This window comes from Lissotriton helveticus, chromosome 7 (assembly GCF_964261635.1).
Source record: "Lissotriton helveticus chromosome 7, aLisHel1.1, whole genome shotgun sequence".
Taxonomy (NCBI): domain Eukaryota; kingdom Metazoa; phylum Chordata; class Amphibia; order Caudata; family Salamandridae; genus Lissotriton; species Lissotriton helveticus.
Window position 1 is genome coordinate 55,852,437 of NC_136068.1, and position 22,941 is coordinate 55,875,377.

The following is a 22,941-nucleotide window of genomic DNA, read 5'->3' on the forward strand; positions in this document are numbered from 1 at the left end:
TACGCACAAACTGTAGCGGTGAAAAGTGCTCCGATTTTAAACAAGCTCCTGCTGTAGCATTGAGAGCATCAAAGATACACAATGCCACTAAGCAGTCCTTCATTATAAAAAAAATTGACAACTTAATTTTATTATTCTTATTTTTTAGTACGAAAAATCTTTCTGATATCATTTCTGTATCATCTTTCTGATATTTTCTCCCCTCCAGACATTTAAAAAGGAAAACACCCTGAAACCATCACCCCCACAATCCTGTGTCCATTTCATGACCCGACTCCTGTCGCCTTGATGCCACCACGCATGTCCAAAAAGGTAGTAACGGAAGTGGGCATGGTGATGGTTCTGGCTACAGCATGTTGTTGAGTATTTTGGATCCCTTTAGAAAGATCACGGCAACTCTCTGCCTTTTTTTATTTTCACAATGTAGTTCAGGCTTGCCTCTTCGGTATCCATCAAAAATACTGCCTGAAGAATGTCTTCAAAATGGCTGCCCATGACATGCCCATCCATGAACACTTGGGAAGCATCACTGTCTTTCACTCTGGCTTGTATTCTTTTGCCACATGCTGGTGTCTCAATTCCCACTTTCTGGGAAGACGCATCACACATTTGCTAAGAAATATTTCCACGCCCAGATTTTTTTCCTCTACCTATATAAATGTTGTTTGATTGGTTATTTGGTACCCCTGTGGTTCTTTCTGTTCCATGCTTTCATATTTCCTATGGGGCATACTTTGATAATGATTGCAGTGTAGTTGCTGTTGGTAGTAGTATTGCTGGTATGGAGTGCCAGAGGGGTAGCTTAGAGGTGGTGTGAAGTTATACCCATCTGCTTGTCTGCTACTCTGGTATTCCACGACTTGGTAATTCTGAAACATGTCCATAGCCTGCTGCGGACCCAGGCCTTGCAAAATCCTTTGGCTCTGTAGGATTCTCTGGCGCTGTAGCCCCATGGGCCTGTCTTCTTGCTGCGGGCCCTGGCTCTGCATCCTGGCGTGGTTCTGGTAAGGGTGGCCTGCGCATCGCTGGAGGGTTCCACCAGGGTGTGCCTGGGAGAAGGGTGGAGAAGTCCCCATGTGTTCTCCGGGTTGGGATCCAGCCTGAAAATAACCAGAAGACATTTTAATGTCAATTATATAGCATTTACACCCTTGAGTGTACAACTTTACTGAGTAACAATAGACAGAATGCCATTATCAACTTCAGTCTGAATTGTCCAGTGTTTCAATGACACCATCCCAAAAACACCTCCACAAGCTTCCCACCATGCAACCCATTTAATATAAAACAGCTCAAACCCAATAACCACAGCATGGATCTGTTCTCTAACTTGAAGTACTGGTGCATTAACTTATCAAACAAAACATGGGAAGAACTTTATTTGATAAAAAATATATTCATAAAAGTAGAACATACAAGAGTTTAAACTGACCAAAATATGATTGAACTGCGTATTTTAAAACCACATAGTAGCAGAATATCATTAAAAACAATTAATAATATAAAAAGAAACTGAATGTTGCGGCTAAACATTTCAAGTAAGACACTGAGTTGCACAGGGACCCAAATGATAAGAACAGTTCAGTGAAGCAGCTATCAGTTGTCTAGTCGTCTGGATCACATTCCGTAGTGTTGCAGGGGCAGAGAACGCAGGTTTTATACAGAGTCACCTGTGCTCTTCGTTGAGATTGTTACAACATGAATCTTCGAGTCCAGATTCTATCCCTTCAGCACAGATGCGCCAAAGCTTTCTTCAGACTTTCTGTGGCCCCCAGGTCAATATTTGAGTTCCTAATTGATGGCACTGGACTAAATGATGTGCATCAACTGAATTTACCATTGTTTACCATCTCCAATAAATTAGAAAGGGAGATGGAGATACATATAGGGCACAAAAAGGAAGTAAGTAAGTATGTGTTTTATTTGCATAATTAATTAAAATCATTGCAATTCGTACAGGCACTGGTTGAAAATTAAAAAAGAAACATTAATCAAATTTGAATATAAACAATGAGCACATGAAAAGGGAAAAATTAGTTTTAGAGATTAGAGTTCATTCTTGGTCACCTAAAAGGAAGGGAGCACACACACTAACCCCCTTGTGATGCCAGACAAAGGCAGGAAGTCTGGTTTGAATGAGAATGATGCTCTTGTCTCTCTTAGATAGCAACCTTAAAAGGGTATGATATAAATATTCCAACATGGAAAAATGGACAAATAAATGAGCCCACTGATGAGACAGATTTTAAATAAACATAGAAGGCTACGTGGATCTCCAACTGAAGAGCAACGAAGCGTGGGATAGATCAGTTGATGTGTTGATTGAACTGGTGGGGTATGGACAATGATTGGAAAGGTGAATGGACCGGGAAGTTAGTTGGATTTGGTACGCATGCGAAGGTTTCACTTTTGACATTTATAGACTACAATGTATTGAAAAGGTTTAGAAAATTGAACTGGAAATCTTTGAACCTCACCTGAGATTAAACAAATAATTGATGGATAGGCTGGCGGATTGATTTTGGAATATGTTAAACATTTGTGGAGAAGGAGATGTCGGTTTTGTTGATTATTATGCCGTTATATGAAAAGTTGTTGTCAAAATAATGTGTTCTGTCACCTCATAGTCTATCAAAATATTGAGTATAAGTGCGGTCCTACAAAAATATCATGGCCATAATACTGCAATGTGTGCTGGCAAGAACATACAGGCAAGTGTAGGTTCACTAACCTTGACTACAAATATCTTTAGGGTGGGGTAGAATTTGCGGAGTTCCGCAGTGGGCTGAATTCCACACATCACCCTGCATGCCCAAATTTTTAGTGCCAAAAGCTTGTCCCACAATGTAAAATCGGTGTGTAAAAGGCACCACGTGACACACCAGAGGGTGCTGCTTCTTTCGAACACCTGGGTAGATTTTCTACTCGAGAGACAGCTTTCTTAATGTGAATAATCTCGACCTGCAGTGACCACTTGTGTTGAGAAATCTTACTTGGAGGCGTACTAGTGCCCAAACATCTCCATAGGAGACGCTACGCCCCGTGCTCACCAACTTAATGAGTTTTGCCAGAGTTCCATGTTCGATGGGGAACGTGGAGTGGGCAAAACACAATAAACTCTGCAGACGGAGCCCAAGTATTCACCCACCCCTTATATCTGTACCTTCAAGGTGCAGAGAGGTGGAGCTAAGAAGAGTAAATATGTGCTTACCTACACAGACCTAAAATAGATAAGAGTAGGGACCCCCTCTCAAATTCACTTCAGGTCAGGGAGTAGAGGGGAAGAAATAAACCAAAACAGCCAAGAAACTCCCTCATGACCTATATGTACTTTTACCACAGGAGATGCCTCCAATAGCACTGGCATACACAAAACATATCTTCACTTTTTTTGGGATTTACTCATTTATTATATTTTTGAAAATCTTTTTTTCTTTCATATTTCTTTATATCATTACATCCTGTCGCATTATATCTGTCGTCCAGTATACAACCATAGTTGTTTGATCTAAATATGGAGAAAATGGCCTGGACGACAGATATAATGCGACAGGATGTTTAGTGTTTGCTTTGAAGTGATGCATGTTTAGGATGTATGTTGTGAGTGTGTGTGTTCTTGGGTTCTCTACCTGGTTTAGCAGAATGGGCTTTTGTTTTTAGAATATATGAATTTGTGTAATTAATGTATGAAATGTATATTTATGGTCTGAATTAAAAAAGTTTTGTATAATGCATATGTAATGACTTTCTGTGTTTAGAAAAATGTTATAAAGAAATATGAAAGAAAAAAGATTTTCAAAAATATAATAAATGAGTAAATCCCAAAAAAGTGAAGATATGTTTTGTGTATGCCAGTGCTATTGGAGGCATCTCCTTTGGTAAAAGTACATATAGGTCATGAGGGAGTTTCTTGGCTGTTTTACCTACACAGACCTGCCATCATCAAATTGGAATCCATATCCTAGTTGGATATTTTTGCAGGAAGGCGATCTCGTACTCAACATTTGACGTAAAGCCTCACACTAGAATACAGCACTCACCGGAAGTAGCCACAAGGACTCTTTGTGATTTTTCTTGTGCTTCATCCGCCGGTTCTGGAACCAAGTCTTCACCTGTCAAGCAAAGCAATGAGATGAAACTTTCTGCCTGCAGTCCCCATGGAGAAACATTACCCCACCCTAGAGGCACCCACCGCCCTCCCACGCCCTAGCTGCTATCACCTGCTGGTACGTAACGTTCAGGTCCTTGGCCAGCTGCTGGGTCTGGGGCACATTCATGTAGTGCTGGTTCTGGAACCGCTGGTGTAGCGCTATCAGCTGCTCCTGGGTGAAGTAAGTGCGCTTCCTGGTCTTCTTCTCTGGACCGCCGGCCTTGTCAGGGGACAGCTGGGTGGACGGCTCCACTTTCACACCACTGGCGGAGTCTGGGGGTGGACAGAGGGCACCACCTGTGCACGACAGAGGATAGCACTTGCCTGTAACAAAATGGAGGAATGGAGAGGAAATATTCAAGACTCCCTGTTGTACCACTCAACATGTAAATAGCCACATTCCACAATTTTGTCTCGACTAAAATGCTGATTTTCGTGAGCAAGTTACCGTAGCTTTAAAAATGTTGATGTGGACGGGCGTGAACCACTTGTGTGCTTTCCACGTGTGTAGTGTGTGACAGTGGATTACTGCAGAGATCTTTAGATAATCTGGAGACCACATTGTTGCATCCATCAAGGATCTCACCCGCCCCAAGGTGAGGCTTGGAAAGCCCAGGGTCTGACTAGGAAATTACCCATGGTTCAGGCACTTAAGTTTGGTCTCATCCTAGTGATGGTGGAAAAACGGATATCAAATAGACCGTCTTCTAGGCACTGAATAAACATGGTCAACCACATCGTTTTTGTGGGGGCGTCAAATATTGGTTTAATCCCTCCCTTCCTCCTGCAGAATTGATCAACCCATAGCTTTTGCCTCCAAGGGCTTCTACAATGAAGACCCTTACTGTAACACAGAACTGTTGACCTATGACCTCCAAGAACGCTTTCCCCTGAACTGCCCAGCGCCCACTTACACCTGCCTGAGAACCTTGCACAACTTGGCAAAACTCACCGACTGGTCTGCTTAAGTCTCTCCAGAGCCAGCACTTCACTCATCACAAGCTACCCCTGTCCCGCCCCATTAGAGTCGTTATCCGCTCCAGACTAGGGCACGCATGCCAATGCCCTGTGCACAAGTCTCCCAATTTGCTGGACGCCCCCAGGCTTTAGGAAATCCAGCGCAACCTGCAATCGCCACCCCCCCCCCCCCCCGCACGAAAAACCCCACGTGCACATTACACCATCTCAAATCTGGTTCTTTATAGCGCCTAGAAAAGGCAGAAGTGCGGTATGAACACAGAAACAGGTTAAAGGGAAAGTTTTACAATCGCGTCCTGCTTATCAAACACCTTTACACGTGTGTGCGAGAGAGAAGGAGGCGGGGCTGGTTAAACTCGCAGGGACTCACCTGCAGCGCTAGGAGGCCGGGGATTATCATTGCAAGCGCTACGAGGCCGGGGATTAATTAAAGGGTCGTATTTCTGCTGCATCCCTTGGGTGCGAGTGCCTGTATGTAAACAGAGGGGTGTCTATGAGTGAGTATCCACGTGAATGGAGTATCTAAATGTCAGACAATTTGGGACTGTAGGGTCCCTTACTGAAGAAAATGACCCATTCTCTTGCAATGTTATGCATGCTAAAGGGAAGAATTTTCAATCATGTGCTGCCCCCTTATGGCAGTACTGTGAACTTCAAGCATAAACGCCATTGTCTACTCTCAAGGCCAGCCTAGTAACAATAATACATCCTAGTTTTTTTTAAATTTATTTTTAAACTTTTATATAGCGCTAGCTCAACCCGTAGGTATCAGAGCGCTTTACATACACACAGTAAAGAGCAGAAGGACATTATATTACATAGTAGGCTGGCAGTGAGGAAGCAAACCACAGAAAAAAGTACAGTCATTTTGGGCTGTTACCCTGTAATGATAAAGCGATGATAACTGTATGTAGAAAAAACAATAAAATACTTTGACATTAAAAAAAGAATTGAGAATCGGTAAAGAGATTCAAGAAGGGGATCTATAGGAAGTTTACAATTATGCCTGGAGCCATCGCTGCCTTGACGGATGAAGTATTCCCACTCGGACCCAATACCAAGGTACTCGGCGCGTCCTGGGGTTGGGGCTGGAGCGAGGGGTACATTTCCGTGTTTACACAAATGGCAGTTGATTGAGGCATCGTCAATCCCTGCGAGTGTTAAAAACCTTTCGATCGTGTCCAACAGATTTGAAAACGTAGTTTTAAATATAGTGAGTAAATTGTAAATTAAACAAATTGAACACGAAGTGTGCACGAAACGCGTTTGAATAGGAAAATGAGCATAGAGCACCGACAGAGGGGATTTAAAAATGTCTGCCCCTGAACTAGAGACACCGGAATAAAGGCCCCGGACGCAAAGTTTGCAGTAAAGAGAACATTCTCTGGAAGGAACGATGTCTGAAATATGGAAGAAAGTGTGCTCTAGAATAAGTAGCGGATCACACAAGAATGGGCTCCAGAATGAGCTGCGGGGCACGTGCTCTGCACGAGGCACGCGGGTGCGTTCTGTGCAGTGCACGCGCCCCTTAATATCCCAGACCTTCTGCTGCTGTGTTTACATTCCGGGTTTCGTTTGCACAGTAGCTGGAAGAGGCGAGGGGAGAAATCAGACATGCAGGGGTGGGGCGGAGGCTCAAGGCAGGGAGTGATGTGGGGAGGGCATGACCTACCGGCGAGGGGTCGGTGTGGGAAATACAAACGTCATCTGCCCTAATACCGCCACCACAACACCCAAAATATAGACCTGAACAAGGCGCACTACGAAAAAAAAGATGATCGCCTCTGGGCGCTTCAGCGCATCCTCGGGGCAAGTACGCGCCATAAAAATATATTTTACAATACAAACTTTGTGTAAGCCCGTCCATTTCATATTATTCGGGTTCAAATCACCAAAACAGTCCCCCAAGCACAGGTGATTGGGGTAGAAGTCGTCTTACCTGCCGGCGCCCTTGCGTCCGTCTCTGGCCCCAGCGAGGCCCCGGGCGGGGGCCGCTCGTAGCGCCGCTCCTCGGCCCAGTGGTTCGGGGCAGGGTAGGCCGGGCACGCGGGCATCGTGAGGGGGGCGCCTTGCTGCGGAGGGGGGCGCGAGGAGTCAATCCGAGGGAGCCTGGGGGCTGGAGGAGGCCACGGATATAAACCTTCTCAGCCGCGACCACTCTTATAGCGTCAACCCAGGTGTGGGGGTGGTCCCCCCTGCTAGGAGCTTTGTATCACAAAGATGGGCGCACCCCTGGGGGGCGACGGGCGGGGCGGGTCAGGTGAGACAAGTTGTTTTAACTAGAGAGATGTTGCTGAGGGTACATACAATAATATGCAGCGGAGGGGGCTGTGTGACTGCCCTCGGCCGAGGGAGCTGCATATAATTGTAAATGCCCTCAGAAGCAACTTTATGGTTTAGATTTGCAGAAACGTTCACTTGTAACTTGGATTTAAACAATTCGTTCAAGAGTTTGTGAAATGCACAGACCTCAGGGAGGGGTCTTGTGGACTCGAACACCTTTCCACAGCGGCCGCATTTCTCCACTGTCATGTGTTCCCACGGCCTCTGCTCCATCCTTCTTTCCACATCTGCCGCATTTCTCCACTGTCCTGAGTTCCCACGGCCTCTGCTCCTTCTTTCCACAGCCTTTGCTTGTGTTTATAGTCCTGTCCTATCCCTACCCTCCAGACATCTCCTCACTACACCCAACAGCTGTTCGTTTCCCACTTATGTAGCATCATCTCCCCACAGCCACAGGTCCGCTCCCTAAACCTAACTCCTCTCCACAGCTATCCTTCGGATCTGTTCCCCGCCCTACCTTATCCTCACCGCCCCAGCTTCACCCCACAGCCTCAGGACCTCTTCCTAGCCCCCCTCCTCTCCACAGCTGCAACATCTCCCCACAGACCCAGCATCTCCCTACAGCCCCAGCTTCTCTCTACAGCAGTGCTTTTAAATGGAAATATAGAGGTGCACGTACACACTCTTTAGAGCGCATGTTTGCTCTTAAGGAGTGCTGGTTCTCTACAATTAAATGTAGTGCCACAGTGCTGGGAAGTTCAGGTACTCTTTCTCTCTCTCAAATTAAAGAAGTGCAGGTACTCACTTCAAATTAAAGAAGTGCAGGTACTCTTGCTCTGAAATTAAAGAAGTGCAGGTACTCTCCCTCTCAAATTAAAGAAGTGCAAGTACTCTCCCTCTCTAATTAAAGAAGTGCAGGTACTCACTTCAAATTAAAGAAGTGCAGGTACTCTTGCTCTGAAATTAAAGAAGTGCAGGTACTCTCCCTCTCAAATTAAAGAAGTGCAAGTACTCTCGCTCTCAAATTAAAGAAGTGCAGGTACTCTCGCTCTCAAATTAAAGAAGTGCAGGTACTCTCTCTCTCAAATTAAAGAAGTGCAGGTACTCTCTCTCTCAAATTAAAGAAGTGCAGGTACTCTCGCTCTCAAATTAAAGAAGTGCAGGTACTCTCTCTCAAATTAAAGAAGTGCAGGTACTCTCTCTCAAATTAAAGAAGTGCAGGTACTCTCTCAAATTAAAAAAGTGCAGGTACTCTCTCTCTCAAATTAAAGAAGTGCAAGTACTCTCTCTCTCAAATTAAAGAAGTGCAGGTACTCTTTCTCTCAAATTAAAGAAGTGCAGGTACTCTCTCTCAAATTAAAGAAGTGCAGGTACTCTCTCTCTCTCAAATTAAAGAAGTGCAGGTACTCTCTCAAATAAAAAAAGTGCAGGTACTCTCTCTCTCAAATTAAAGAAGTGCAAGTACTCTCTCTCTCAAATTAAAGAAGTGCAGGTACTCTCTCTCTCAAATTAAAGAAGTGCAGGTACTCTCTCTCTCAAATTAAAGAAGTGCAAGTACTCTCTCTCTCAAATTAAAGAAGTGCAGGTACTCTCGCTCTCAAATTAAAGAAGTGCATGTACTCTCTCAAATTAAAGAAGTGCAGGTACTCTCTCTCTCTCAAATTAAAGAAGTGCAGGTACTCTCTCTCTCAAATTAAAAAAGTGCAGGTACTCTCTCTCAAATTAAAGAAGTGCAAGTACTCTCTCTCTCAAATTAAAGAAGTGCAGGTACTCTCTCTCTCTCAAATTAAAGAAGTGCAGGTACTCTCTCTCTCAAATTAAAAAAGTGCAGGTACTCTCTCTCTCAAATTAAAGAAGTGCAAGTACTCTCTCTCTCAAATTAAAGAAGTGCAGGTACTCTCGCTCTCAAATTAAAGAAGTGCAAGTACTCTCGCTCTCAAATTAAAGAAGTGAGGGTACTCACTTCAAATTAAAGAAGTGCAGGTACTCTCTCTCTCAAATTAAAGAAGTGAAGGTACTCTCCCTTTCAAATTAAAGAAGTGCACGTACTCTCTCTCTCAAATTAAAGAAGTGCAGGTACTCTTTCTCTCAAATTAAAGAAGTGCAGGTACTCTCTCTCAAATTAAAGAAGTGCAGGTACTCTCTCTCTCTCAAATTAAAGAAGTGCAGGTACTCTCTCAAATTAAAAAAGTGCAGGTACTCTCTCTCTCAAATTAAAGAAGTGCAAGTACTCTCTCTCTCAAATTAAAGAAGTGCAGGTACTCTCTCTCTCAAATTAAAGAAGTGCAGGTACTCTCTCTCTCAAATTAAAGAAGTGCAAGTACTCTCTCTCTCAAATTAAAGAAGTGCAGGTACTCTCGCTCTCAAATTAAAGAAGTGCATGTACTCTCTCAAATTAAAGAAGTGCAGGTACTCTCTCTCTCTCAAATTAAAGAAGTGCAGGTACTCTCTCTCTCAAATTAAAAAAGTGCAGGTACTCTCTCTCAAATTAAAGAAGTGCAAGTACTCTCTCTCTCAAATTAAAGAAGTGCAGGTACTCTCTCTCTCTCAAATTAAAGAAGTGCAGGTACTCTCTCTCTCAAATTAAAAAAGTGCAGGTACTCTCTCTCTCAAATTAAAGAAGTGCAAGTACTCTCTCTCTCAAAGTAAAGAAGTGCAGGTACTCTCGCTCTCAAATTAAAGAAGTGCAAGTACTCTCGCTCTCAAATTAAAGAAGTGAGGGTACTCACTTCAAATTAAAGAAGTGCAGGTACTCTCTCTCTCAAATTAAAGAAGTGCAGGTACTCTCTCTCTCAAATTAAAGAAGTGAAGGTACTCACTTCAAATTAAAGAAGTGCAGGTACTCTCTCTCTCAAATTAAAGAAGTGCAGGTACTCTCCCTTTCAAATTAAAGAAGTGCAGGACTCTGCAGCCCCAACATCACCCCATGTCCCCGCATCTCCTCCTGACCCCACCTTCCTCTCCACAGTCCAGCATTTCTCCACTGCCCCATCATCGCCCCGCACCCCTAGCACTTATTCTTGGTCCTAATTCTCCCCCCCCCCCCGCATCTCTCCACAGACCCACCTTACCCCGAATGCAACTGTCTCCCCCTGACTCTCCCTTCTCTCCTCAGTCCAGCATCTCTCCACAGCCCCTTATTCGCCCCACACCCCAGCATGTCTTCTTGGCCCTGCGTTCTCTCCACAGCCCCAGCAGCACAGCACATCCGAGCACCCCCCCCTGACCCTCCCTCCTCTCCACAGCCCCCCCCTCTTCGCAGCCCAGCAGCTCTCCTGGACCCAAGGCTCTCTTCGCCCCTCTGCAGCCCCGACATCACAGCACGTAGGATGATTCGTCCATAGCACACATTTTCCCTAAACTCAGTTTATTTTTTATTTTCGAAAAGGATGAGGGGCCCTGTGGCCCTGACAGCGAAGCAGACACGAGGACGAATGACGGGGCCTCTCCTAAGAGTCGATAAAAGGGGGGTCCGTCCGTTTTCCGCCCACCCCCAGCTCTGACCTGGGGGGGGGGGGCATGGGTGAACCCGGTTCAGCTGGCCTGGGGTCGCCCATTCTCCCCGCCGCCCCGCTGGCTGAGGAGGCGCGCTGATGGCCCCTTCACACCTCTTCAGCACCTGAGAAGCGCCCGCCCAGGTGCGCCCGGCGCCTCGAGGCTGAGCGACGGCTTCTGGCCGCTGACAGCCCTGGCAGGGGGTGCGACCCCCGCAAGCGGGCGCCAGTCTGGCGCAGCCCGAGCCCATTACAGCCGGCACCTTCACGGGGGCCCGCTCGGTGCTATTAAAGGGCTCCTCGCGCTGCCGCGGCGTCTGACTTCATTTGATGATGCGGTGCCCTAAAATGTATGGGCAGATTATGCTAGTAAACGTATATCCTCTGGTGTTGTTACAGAGACGCCTCCTTTAACGTCCCTGCTGCACTCGACACCTCCAAAGAAAGAATGGAATATCCCTCGGCTCCACGAGCGTCGTTAGCATGTGGTGCAGCGGGTGTAGTGGTGCTTTAGTTACCGCCCCAACTACAGTCAAAGGGAGCATTTTCCTTGCTTATTCCCAGGACCCCTGGGCAGACATTCCTGCTTCCCTAATGCTCGCCCATCTGTGCATTTTATGTATAGCTCTGCAACTTCCGGCTGGTTTTACCGAAGTACTAAGCAAAGGAAAGATTAACTGAGTTAGTGGTGAGGGAGACGTGATATGGGGACTGGTGACAACCATGGGCCGTTGTTTCTTAACTTGGATGAGAAAATACACTTGTGGTGGTAAAGATGTGCGAGGAAGAAACTGCCCCGCAAGTAAATCACCCCATGAACAGGCAGCTCACCACCCGTCGCGAGGGTGATGTTCAGCAAAGCCCTGTTTTTTTCAGGCCGCATTGCTAAGCATATATTTAACACTACAGACTATCTTCACTTCATCAACGACGTTCACGGCTCTCTTTGTCTAGAACTACTGTATTACCAATGCTGTTTTTATCAAACATGTGCACAGTACCTGCTGTTTATTTCGCATTGCTAAGCATGCTGGGACTTGCAGTGTAGAAACCCGTGAGAAAATGCCTCAAAATTTAGAATCTAACATCTCAGGCTTTGGGTGCGGTCCGGGGTGGCTAGAGGGACCTGGAGTGATGTAAACAACACACCAAGCCCTTTTTTTTGTCTCCTTGCTCGCCGGGACATCATGTTTCCAGTTTCTTACTCTTGCTTGACAGCCCAATGGTTTATGGGGCTTGTAGTACGAGTTTGCTTGCATTGGCGCTGTTGGTCCACAAGGGCTTTCCTAGCTCCACGCGCGGGAGTATATTTCGTTTCTTTGCATTCTGGGCTTTATAGTTGTGGTTTTGTCATTTTAGAGAAACCACCGACTGACCGAGGCACTCCGACAAGTTTGCGAGCTCAGTGCTGTCGACGAGGGGAGCCATTATATCATTTATATAGCGCTGAGCCATTATATCATTTATATAGCGCCTTATACCACTTTTTAGGAGGTCGAAGGGCAAGACAAGGAGATATATTTCAAGACAAATGCTGATGCGTTGTATTTGCCTGATGACTTAGAGGCGGAGGCTGAAGTATAGAAAAGGGAAAAAAACTTTTTGGGCCTGTTGTTCTAGCAAGGAGTGACTCGGCGATGACGTCATCAGCACGAGATGCCCTTCAGTCGCACCCACACCTGGTACACCCCACATCGCATGCCTCTGATTCACCTGCATGGACTCCCAAGGACACCTGCCCATGTTAATACCTGGAGACTTAGCTCAGTGGGTGGAGCGCCGGCTGTTGAGGCATGTGTTTATGCTGCTTTTTGCGGGCTTGACTCTGACTGTCATCCTTCTGAAGAGGATCCAATAAATATGCTGACCACATTTACGTTGTGACATTTACCAGCGCGCCATTGCGTCATTCGAGCGGCAAGCATCAATTTCGTTCAGAGTGGTCCTTGTTCACACACAGCAGGGGTGTACCCTGAAGGCGTCACTTCTACAAGGAGACGTGGCTCTGGGCAGTTTTTTCACGGGACATGTTAAACAAATTGTTGTTGTTCTAGTAGGGCAGGGGGAGCTGGGGTCACATTCTGGTCACAACTGCCTGCGCCCACTCCCAAAACTGCACCCGCCAGTTTGAGAGACCGGCTTCTCTCTTTTGTGGTACCAAGGGAGGGGTGGGGGAGCCCCCTCTGTGTGTGGCGCAGGGAGTTACCGCCCCTGCCTACACGACGGTGCTGTATGAGGTGTTAAAGACACTAGTAGGTGGCGGCACCTCCCGCCTCACCCAAACTCGAGTTAGTCCATGTATCTGCTGGGTGTCTGCACCCCCCCCCCACTCGTGCCCCCCCAGAGCCAAGCTGACGCCTTCTTCCGAAAACAGGTCACACATAGGAAGGGCAAGGAGCCTGCCTGCCATATTCACTAGTGTTTAAATGAACTCTGCCCTGGTATTTATTACAGATACAGACACAGCACCGCAAAACACGACTGCTCTACCGCCAGGATCTCGCCATACTTTCAAGGCTTTGCCCAAGTGGTGCACTAAAGTAATTTTTGCCCTCTATGGAGGAGTCCTGTGACAGTTTTCTGTGCTGCTGCAATGCCGACTGGGCCTGCGTGTTTCTTTTTGGCATATGTATTTTCCAGAATTGCCTGCGTCACGGTTTCGTTTTGGCATCTTTATTACACTGAATGTCCGGAGTGTTTTGTTTTGGCATCTTTATTACACATCCCTTCATCATTACTGTTAAGGTGGTCTCACATCAGGCATGAAGAAGACCAGGAAGTAACTTAAAACTCCACCCATCGCATTGATTGACTGATTTTGTATTACATTTATTGATCGTTAACTACAACTTTTACAACAATTAAAAACTTGGAACAGCGCCAACGGCTCAGAACTTCGGATCTGCTCATCGATTCGCACAATACCATAGTACAATGCATAAATGGCTAATTGCAGCAAATCTAGATTTTAGCGCAGAGCATATGAACAACAGATGAGTATGTCTGTACTTAGCAGACCACCCCTTCTCTGTGTTGCTTTTCCCCCTCCCACCCACCCCTTCTCCATGTTGCTTTTTCCCCTCCCACTTACCCCTTCTCGGTGTTGCATTTTCCCTTCTCACACACACCTGCTCCATGTTGCTTTTTCCACTCCCACCCACCATTCTCTGTGTTTCTTTTTCCCCTCTCACCCACACCTTCTCTGTGTTGCTTCCTCCCCTCCCACCCCTTCTCCGTGTTGCCTTTTTCCTCTCCCACCCACCCCTTCACCATGTTGCTTTTTCCCCTTCCCACCCACCCGTTCTTTGTGCTTGTTTTTCTCTCTCCCACCCACTCCTTTTCAGTGTTGTTTTTGACCCTCCCACACACCTCTTTTCTGTGTTTCTTTTTCCCCTCCCGAACCCCTTTGTCCATGTTTCTTTTACCCCCTCCTATACACCCTTTCTCTGTGTTGTTTTTTCCTCCTCCTAGCCACCCCTTCTCCATGTTGCTTTTTCCCCTCCCACCCATCCCTTCTCCATGTTGCTTTTTCCCCCCTTCCACCCACCCCTTCTCCATGTTGCTTTTCCCCCCTCCCACCCACCCCTTCTCCATGTTGCTTTTTCCCCTTCCCACCCACCCCATCTCTGTGTTGCTTTTTCCCACTCCCATCCAACCCCTCTCCGTGTTGCTTTTACCCCCTCCCACCCACCCCTTCTCCATGTTGTTTTACCCCTCCCACCCCACCCCTGTTCTGTGTTGCTTTTTCCATCCTCCCACCCACCTCTTCTCCATGTTGCTTTTTCATCCTCCCACCCACCCCTTCTCCATTTTGCTTTTCCCCATACCCCATGTCTGTGGTTGCTTAGCCCCAAAACTCACCCCTTTTCTGTGTTACTTCCCCCTTCCACACGCCCCTTCTCCATGTTGCTCCTTCTCTTCCCTCCCACCCCTTCTCTGTGTTGGTTTTGCCCCTCCCCTCCCACCCCACCCCTTTTCTGTGTTGCTTTTTCACCCTAACACCCACTCCTTCTCTGTGTGGTTTTTCACCCTCCCACACACTGCTTGTCCATGTTGCTTTTTAACCCTCCTACCCACCTCTTCTCAGTGTTGCTTTTTCCTCCTCCCAGCCACCCCTTCTCCATGTTGCTTTTTCCACCTCCTACCCATCCCTTCTCCAAGTTGCTTTCTCCACTCCAACCCACCCTTTCACTGAGTTGCTTTATCCCCCCCACTCACCTCTTCTCCGTGATGCTTTTTTGCCTCCCACCCAACCCTTCTCTGTGTTCCTTTTCCCCTTCCCACCCACCCCTTCTTTGTGTTTGTTTTTCTCTCTCCCGCCCACCCATTTTCAGTGTTGCTTTTTGCCCCTCCCACACACCTCTTCTCTGTCTCTTTTTCCCCTCCCGAACCCCCTTCTCTGTGTTTCTTTTACTCCCTCCTGCCCACCTCTTCTCTGTGTTGCTTTATCCCCTTCCCACCCCAACCCATCTCTGTGTTGCTTTTTCCCACTCCCATCCAACCCCTCTCCGTGTTGCTTTTACCCCCTCCCACCCACCCCTTCTCCGTGTTGCTTTTACCCCCTCCCACCCACCCCTTTCCTGTGTTGCTTTTTCCACCCTCCCACCCACCTCGTCTCCATGTTGCTTTTTCATCCTCCCACCACCCCTTCTCCGTTTTGTTTTTCCCCATACCCCTTGTCTGTGGTTGCTTAGCCCTAAAACCCACCCCTTCTCCGTGTTACTTCCCCCTTCCACACGCCCCTTCTCCATGTTGCTCCTTCTCTTCCCGCACACCCCTTCTCTGTGTTGCTTTTTCCCCTCCCAATCACCCCTTCTCCATGTTGCTTTTACCCCCTCCTGTTCCCCCTTCTCCTTGTTGCTTTCCCCCTCCAACCCTTCTCTGTGTTGTTTTTGCCCCTCCCACCCCACCCCTTTCCTGTGTTGCTTTTTCACCCTGGCTAACACCCACCCCTTCTCTGTGTGGTTTTTCACCCTCCCACACACCGCTTGTCCATGTTGCTTTTTAACCCTCCTACCCACCTCTTCTCCATGTTGCAGTTTCCCCCTACCACCCAACCCTTCTATGTGTTGCTTTTCCCCCTTCCTACCCACCCCATCTCTGTGTTGCTTTTTCCCCTCCCAACCACCCCTTCTCCATGTTGCTTTCTCCACTCCTGGTGAGTGAGGATGTTGTAAAGCTGAGTAACCTGTGGTTAGATAGACTACAACAGAATGAGCATCACTGAAGGTAACTAACTTTTTCTTCAAGGCAACCATAAACACCTTTAAGGTGAAATTCAGCATTTCTTTAGTGCGTTACACAACAAATGCATTTGCAGCACATACATACCCTGAAAAGAAACTCATCTGGAGCATGTCAGATTGTAAGTTTGAGCTGTAAAGTTGTCAGTGTAACACCAGCAACGAAGACGCATGAGTAAAATCGCATTTATTCACGCCAATGAGCCGCAATAAAACAAAAAAGAAGTGATTCACAAAAAGTAAATAGAATTGAGACCTGGCTTATGGAAGAAGAGGTATTAACCCACTTCCAGGCAGGGTTTAGACAGAATGTGGGCGCAATAGACCAGGTGTTTCGGTTTTGCGCGGTCTATTGGAAGTCAGTATCCATTAACAAAGGCAGCCTGTACCTGGCTTTTATTGATCTTAAAACTTCGATGTCATTCTCCGCCCCAAATTGTGGGAAGTTTTATTGGGAATGGGCTTTCCCAACTATCTCCTCCAATTTATTATCAAGCTCCATGAGGACAATTTTGCGAGGATTCGTTGGGGAAGCCAAGGGCAACTGACAGAGAGGGTACCAGTCAACAGAGGAGTGCGGCAGGGATGTGTGATGGCACCAACGCTGTTCTCCCTCTTCATAAATGGGGTGGTAGACCATTTGAGAGAGGACCCCGCGGATGCGCCCGTCCTTGCCGGTGAGAAGACCCCCACACTCCTCTTTGCTGACGATACCCTCCTGATGTCCAAGACCCCGTCAGGCCTCCAGAAACTGTTAGACCGCTTTTCGTTTTTTTGTAGCAAGCGGGGCTTAACAATAAATACCACGAAAACAAAGCTAATGGTCTTCTCGGTAAAAAAGAAGTCTAGGAATGTAAATATTTCACTCTTCGGGTCCCCGCTTGAGGTGGTAAATGAATTTGACTACCTGGGTGTTAGACTATCTAATAATATGTCCTGGGGTCCGCACTTATCCAAAATGATACTTAATCTTAAAAGGGTTTCTGGTGCTATAATTAAAAACCAGCGCCAATCCACCAGTAGACCAATCGCTCCAGCCATTTCAGTCTATGAGGGGAAGGCTGTAGCATCGGCAGTCTACGGCTCGGAAATTTGGGGCGCTGACAGCACCAGAGCCCTGACAGTCATAGAGAACAAGTTCGTCCGAGAACTGGTCTCACTTCCCATGTCAACTCCTTTGCTGCCACTATTTTTTGACATGGGTATGAAATGTATAGCTGATAAAGTCTATCTTAGACCCTTATTATTTTGGGTGCGACTGCGAAGGACGGAAGAATTGAAAGACTATGCCCGAGTCCTGGACGAGCTAATTATCCTTAATGTGAATAATAAAATAAAGTGGCTTAACAACCTCAAGCTTTTGGTAAAGTCATTAGGTCTGGGGGCATCCTGGACATCACAATGCCCTCCCACTAAACAAGAAGTAAAAAAGTTATATTGGGAATGGGTAGACTCCAAGATACATGCTAATTCAAATCTTGGCTCCCTGACCACCAAGTTCCTAGAACACAAAGTAGGGCGCAAAATTGAACCCTTTTTGGATTTCATCCAATCACCTAGAGATAGGACTTTGTTCTTGAAATTTAGACATGGAACTTTACCTGTCAAAGAAATAACGGCAGGATGGAAAAGCATGGAGGGGAAAGACCTAAACTGCCCAGGTTGTAGTTGCCCGAAAGAATCCCTGGGGCATTTTTTATTTGCATGTTCAGCCTATAAGCATGTTAGGAATAAATGGCTAAAACCAATCTGTAGATCCATGGGCGTGAATGATCATAAATCTGCCTTGCGTATTATGTTAACCAATACAGCTTCATTGTATATTGTCTGTGGGGTCTCAAAATACCTTGCGGGTGCTTGGTTTATCCGCTCAAAACTGCTAAGTGACACGGTAAACCCGCTTGAATCGAACAGCTAGTTATATTTACTTACTTCTTAAGTTTCAAATTTATCCTTCTTGTTGTAACACTTGGGACGGACTGCTTTTATATATTTTATGTATGTCCATGAGTTTGTATGTCTGTTCTTTTATGACGATTTTTTCGTCGAATAAAGTATTACAACAAGATTCACAAAAAGTATTTGAATACAGGAAGTAGAACCTAAGGAGAACTATTTTACATACCCTTACGTGCCTTTCTTATTTAGCCCCAAAACCCTTTTAGTAAAAGACCAAATAGAAGTCCTATTTTATTTGTGCTAATTATATATAAACATTCCTGACTTCTGCCATGTTATATCATGTTTTGAGGACAATTCACAAAGGCATCTAGGAGTATGTAAAAATGTGCTAGATCAGTTCTAATTTACATCCTTTGCGAATAGACCCGCCAAGAGGACAGCTATGGTCTTCACACATGACTTCAAGATACTCACCACATAGGGCCAGATGTAGGTAAATACCATTTACCGATTCTAAAATACCGAATTTTACCAATTCTGTATTTTAGAAAGGGTAAATGGTATGTAGGTAATAATTTGGTAATTTTGACAGAATCTGGAAAATTTGGTAAATACCGATTCGGTATTTAGCGAATTGGTATTCCCCATTCATTCCTATGGGCCTCCAGGCCCATAGGATTGAATGGGGAATACCGATTCGGTAAGGGGGGGAAGACCTACAAGGGTGGCAGGGTGTCACACTGACACCCTGTTGCACCCCTGAATAGTGCATGGGTGCACATGTGGCACACATGTGTGCCCTAAGGGCATGTCTGTCTGCCACATGGCACTGTTAAAAAAGCACAAAATAGCTTTTTTAACGGTTTTCGTTATTTACCACCAACTTGTAGTTAGTGGTAAATAACGAATCCTTACAGGTGAAAAACACTCACTTGAGTGCTTCCTACATTTCAGAATAGGTAATTTACCGAATCTGTATTTAAGTATTCGGTAATTTACCGAATCTGTATTTAAGTATTCGGTAATTTACCGAATCCTAAATGTAGCGACCTACATCCCAAATGCCTAATACCGGTCTGTAACGGCAGAAATTCGGTAATGTCGGCCGTTACCGACCGGTATTGGGGTTCCTACATCTGGCCCCTAAACATCTAAAGCACTCCAAAGTTGAAGCGTGCCACATTTCCACAAATGCTCTTTGGTGTCCATCTGGTGTGGTATACTAGAGCAAATTACGCAACATTTCTGAACAAATTCACAAAATTACGCATAATTACACAAAATACAAATCCGTCATTTAGTGCTATTAATGTGGAATGTGTCCTGTTGGACAGTATTTATCTAGAGAGCACTGAGGACCGAACTCTCAGACATGGACACAGCCTAACTCCTTATTATGGGAACACTTCATCTTACCTACATCTATCTTCAGGCCTGGACTCATAAAAGCCTCCATTATGGAAACAACCCCTCTTAACTGGACAGATCTTTCTCCAGGCCTGGACTTGGCATAGGTGGCCATAGAGGGGACATCCCCCCCTCAACTGGACAGATCTTTCTCCAGGCCTGGACTTGGCATAGGTGGCCATAGAGGGGACCCCCCCCCCTCAACTGGACAGATCTTTTTCCAGATGTTGACAGGGCTGGGCAGGCCTTTGTATTCCACCAGGCATTTCCACAGTGAGCTGGAGCCCTTGGAGGTGGTTTTGAAAGCCCAGGGCCACTCCTGGTGACTCTGTCACTTTCCTTAGCTGCCAGAGGTTGATTGCAGCAGGCATGGGGAGGCTTCAGGAAAAAGGGAGAGAAGGGGGAGGTAGAGAAAAAGCGATCAGACAGGGAGAGGAGAGAAGGAAAGAGAGCAAATGTATGGACAGGGAGAGAGAGTGCGAGAAGAAGGGAGTGAGGATGGTTGGAGCATTTTTGCCAGGGCTCCTGTTTTAGTTCTCCCGTCCGTCCCTGGGTCTGGACTCAGCATACATTTCTCTGGAGGAAACGCTCCCTCTTGAATGGACACATCTCTGTCCAGGCCTGGGCCGAGCAAACATCTTTTGTGAGCAGATGTGTCACCTCTCACCTGGATAGAGCTTTCCAAAGACCTGGAAACAGCAGGGTTTGGGGTGGTCCACTCTTTCACCTGAAAGAAGATCTCTCTCGACCTGGGTTCCTACTGTTTCTCACAGGGCCAGTGACCCAGCCAGCACAAGTGGGTGTGCCAGCATCAACAGTGTCCTGCCTGTAGGTTTCTGTTTTAGCTCTTTAGTTCCTGTTGGTCTCTGCTGCTTTCAGAAAGCCCCCTGCACCTTAAAAAACCTTTCTGGCCTTTCTTTTTTGTTATTTTTTCCATTTCTGGTTGTTGTTTACTCTGCCCACCGCAGTCTGTTCTCTTGATTGGTATTACTCTTTTCTCACCTTCCCACACACTGCAGGGGCTGCATCTGAAGAAGGCTTGGCCGGAAAACGAAAACCAAGGCCACCAGCTTGCAGAAAGGCTTACAAAAATTCCAATGCTCATAACATCTCTCAAGCAGCGAGCTGAGCCTTCTGGGTGCAGAGCTGAGCTGACGAGCGCCGAGAAGCCTTGGTGAAGCGCCTCCAGCCCCCATGGCCGACGAGGTGGTCTATGCAGAGGTCAGGGTGGGCCAGGTGCCCCCGCGTCCAGCAGGTATTGCTTTCTCCAAGATGTCTCTTGCACCTTCCCTACCTGCTCTGTCTGGAGGGTGCCTGGAACCCCTACTAACCTTGGTTCTCCTGACAGACAGGTGCTTCCAGGAGGCCAGTGACAGAAACATGGAACCTACAGGCAGACAAGTATCCCAGGCCCATTCAGCTCATGTGCAGCTTCTATGCCCCCAAAGAATACATGGTGGTCAACTTTACCCCTTCTAACTGTAATATTTTAGAGTATGGAAGGGCTGAGGAAAAGTCAGTCGTGCGCCAGACGAGCATTTGAAAATCCTGCACATTCAGGCAGTTATTAGACTCTGCTACCATGTGCCTGACTCTGCCCCAGTCCAACTGGCCTTACTCGCAAACAGGCCTTTGTCCCAAAGCCTATATGGACGGCTGGGCTTGACCATGTCTTATTAATCCTCCTTTCCAGGGCACAAGTCCTGAAAAAAGAAGTGGGGGGACGCTGACGTCACGACAGGAAGTGACATCACGAAAGGTGGCTTGCACCATCAGACTCATTGCCTCCCCTTGCTCACCACTTAGATGCGATTGCATCAGAGAAGCCAGCGCGTGAGCAGCGTTCTGAATGAACGCCGATCCCGCCCCAGAGAGGCCAAAGAGTGAATGTGTGGCTCCATTTGCTCCAGTTATCGAGCTCCCGGTTAAATAAGTGGGGGAACGCCATCCACCCGCGTGGTACCCCGACTTAGCCCTGCTCCTTTCCATACTTCAGGCCTTTGCCTCGCATGTCACTCCACCAAGGTCGACAGGATTACAAAATGGTGGTGAGGGTGATGATGGGGTGGGGTCAGGATGTTTTGCTCCAACAAGCAGTTTTGTATCATCCCTGGGGCTTAACCCCTTCCATGCTGTTGACGGCCGGGAGCCGTCATGGCACACAGTGCTCGTGTGGTGATGACGGCTCCCATCATGACCGCACGCGATCGGAATGTGCTGCACAGGCGCAGAATCGCGGCTGCGCCCAAGTTAAAAAAGACAGTCATTGAGCTTGTCTTTGTGCTGTTCTGGCACCTTCTACCGGGTGGAAATGGCGCCCTGTCCATTCCCACTGTCCCTGAGCACGGGTTGTGCAAGTCTCCATAAAACTCACGAGGACACTTGGGCGCAGTGGAAATTTCAGACTCCGAAAAAACTAAGGGGCATATTACCAACGTTAAGCGATATTTATCGCTAACGATGCTTAGCAACGAATTTTTTACCGCTAAGCATCGGCAGAAATTATCGCAGATAAACCTTGCTATTATCAAGGTTTATCGCAAATGCGATAAAAAACGGCCGCAATGCATGAATATCGCTGAAAAGTCAGCGATATTCATGCATTACCGAGCTAATGCTCTTAGCCATGTTATCCACATCCCATTGGATAACATGGCTAAGAACTGCTCAGGGCAGGTGTTAGTTTTTGGAGATATTCGCGCTTAGCGCGAATATCTCCAAAAGTTGGTAATAGGAGATAGCGATGTTAGCGACTGTTTCCAGTCGCTAACATCTTGGCACGCCCACTTTGCATGTCATTAGTGATAAATATCACTGACATGCAAAGTGGGGCCCAAGATGGTCGCTATCTCCTACTAGCGGTCGCTAACTGGTGTTAGCGACAGCTAGGTAATAGGGAGATAATTTTATCTCCGCTTTCTTGGCTTTCAAAGCCAAAAAAGCGGAGATAAACCCCCTTGATAATATGCCCCTAAATTGCCTCGGTTTAAGATATGATTTTACACCCTACGTAAATTTGTGCATAAAAAATGGAAAACAACAGTAAACAGTTTTTGTTTCTATTTCGCACGTGCTGTTTGTGCGTTTTTTTAAAACAATTGTATTCAGGCAATCACCTAAGACACTGGACGAAACGGGAGGGTTGTAAATTAATTTTACGCTCAGCTTGCGATAGGTGGTAGTGTAAAAAAAACCATTTGTTGCAAATATAATTGGCGTCCATTTGAGTGCTATTATATGGGTCTACATCATGCCATCAAAAATTTGCTAGACCTTCAACCAAATGACTTATGTAGCAATTTTGATAGAATTTAAGCCTTATCTTAAAAAGTTTATAGCCATAATAATTCTATTTTGGGGAACGTGTCCACAGGGTCGAACTTTGACTTCATCAGATGGCTTACAAGTAAGATACTTTAAATGATTTTAATATAAACAAAATCTAAGCCCATTTGCAAACGTAAGGGGGTTGATTATCTGAATT

The 22,941-nt window shown here is 46.4% G+C and overlaps 1 pseudogene; it reads right to left on the reverse strand.

Annotated features, from left to right (window-relative positions):
• Positions 1–612: 612 nt before the first annotated feature.
• Positions 613–22,941, reverse strand: part of LOC144768914 (uncharacterized) — a 51,550-nt pseudogene continuing 29,221 nt past the window's right edge.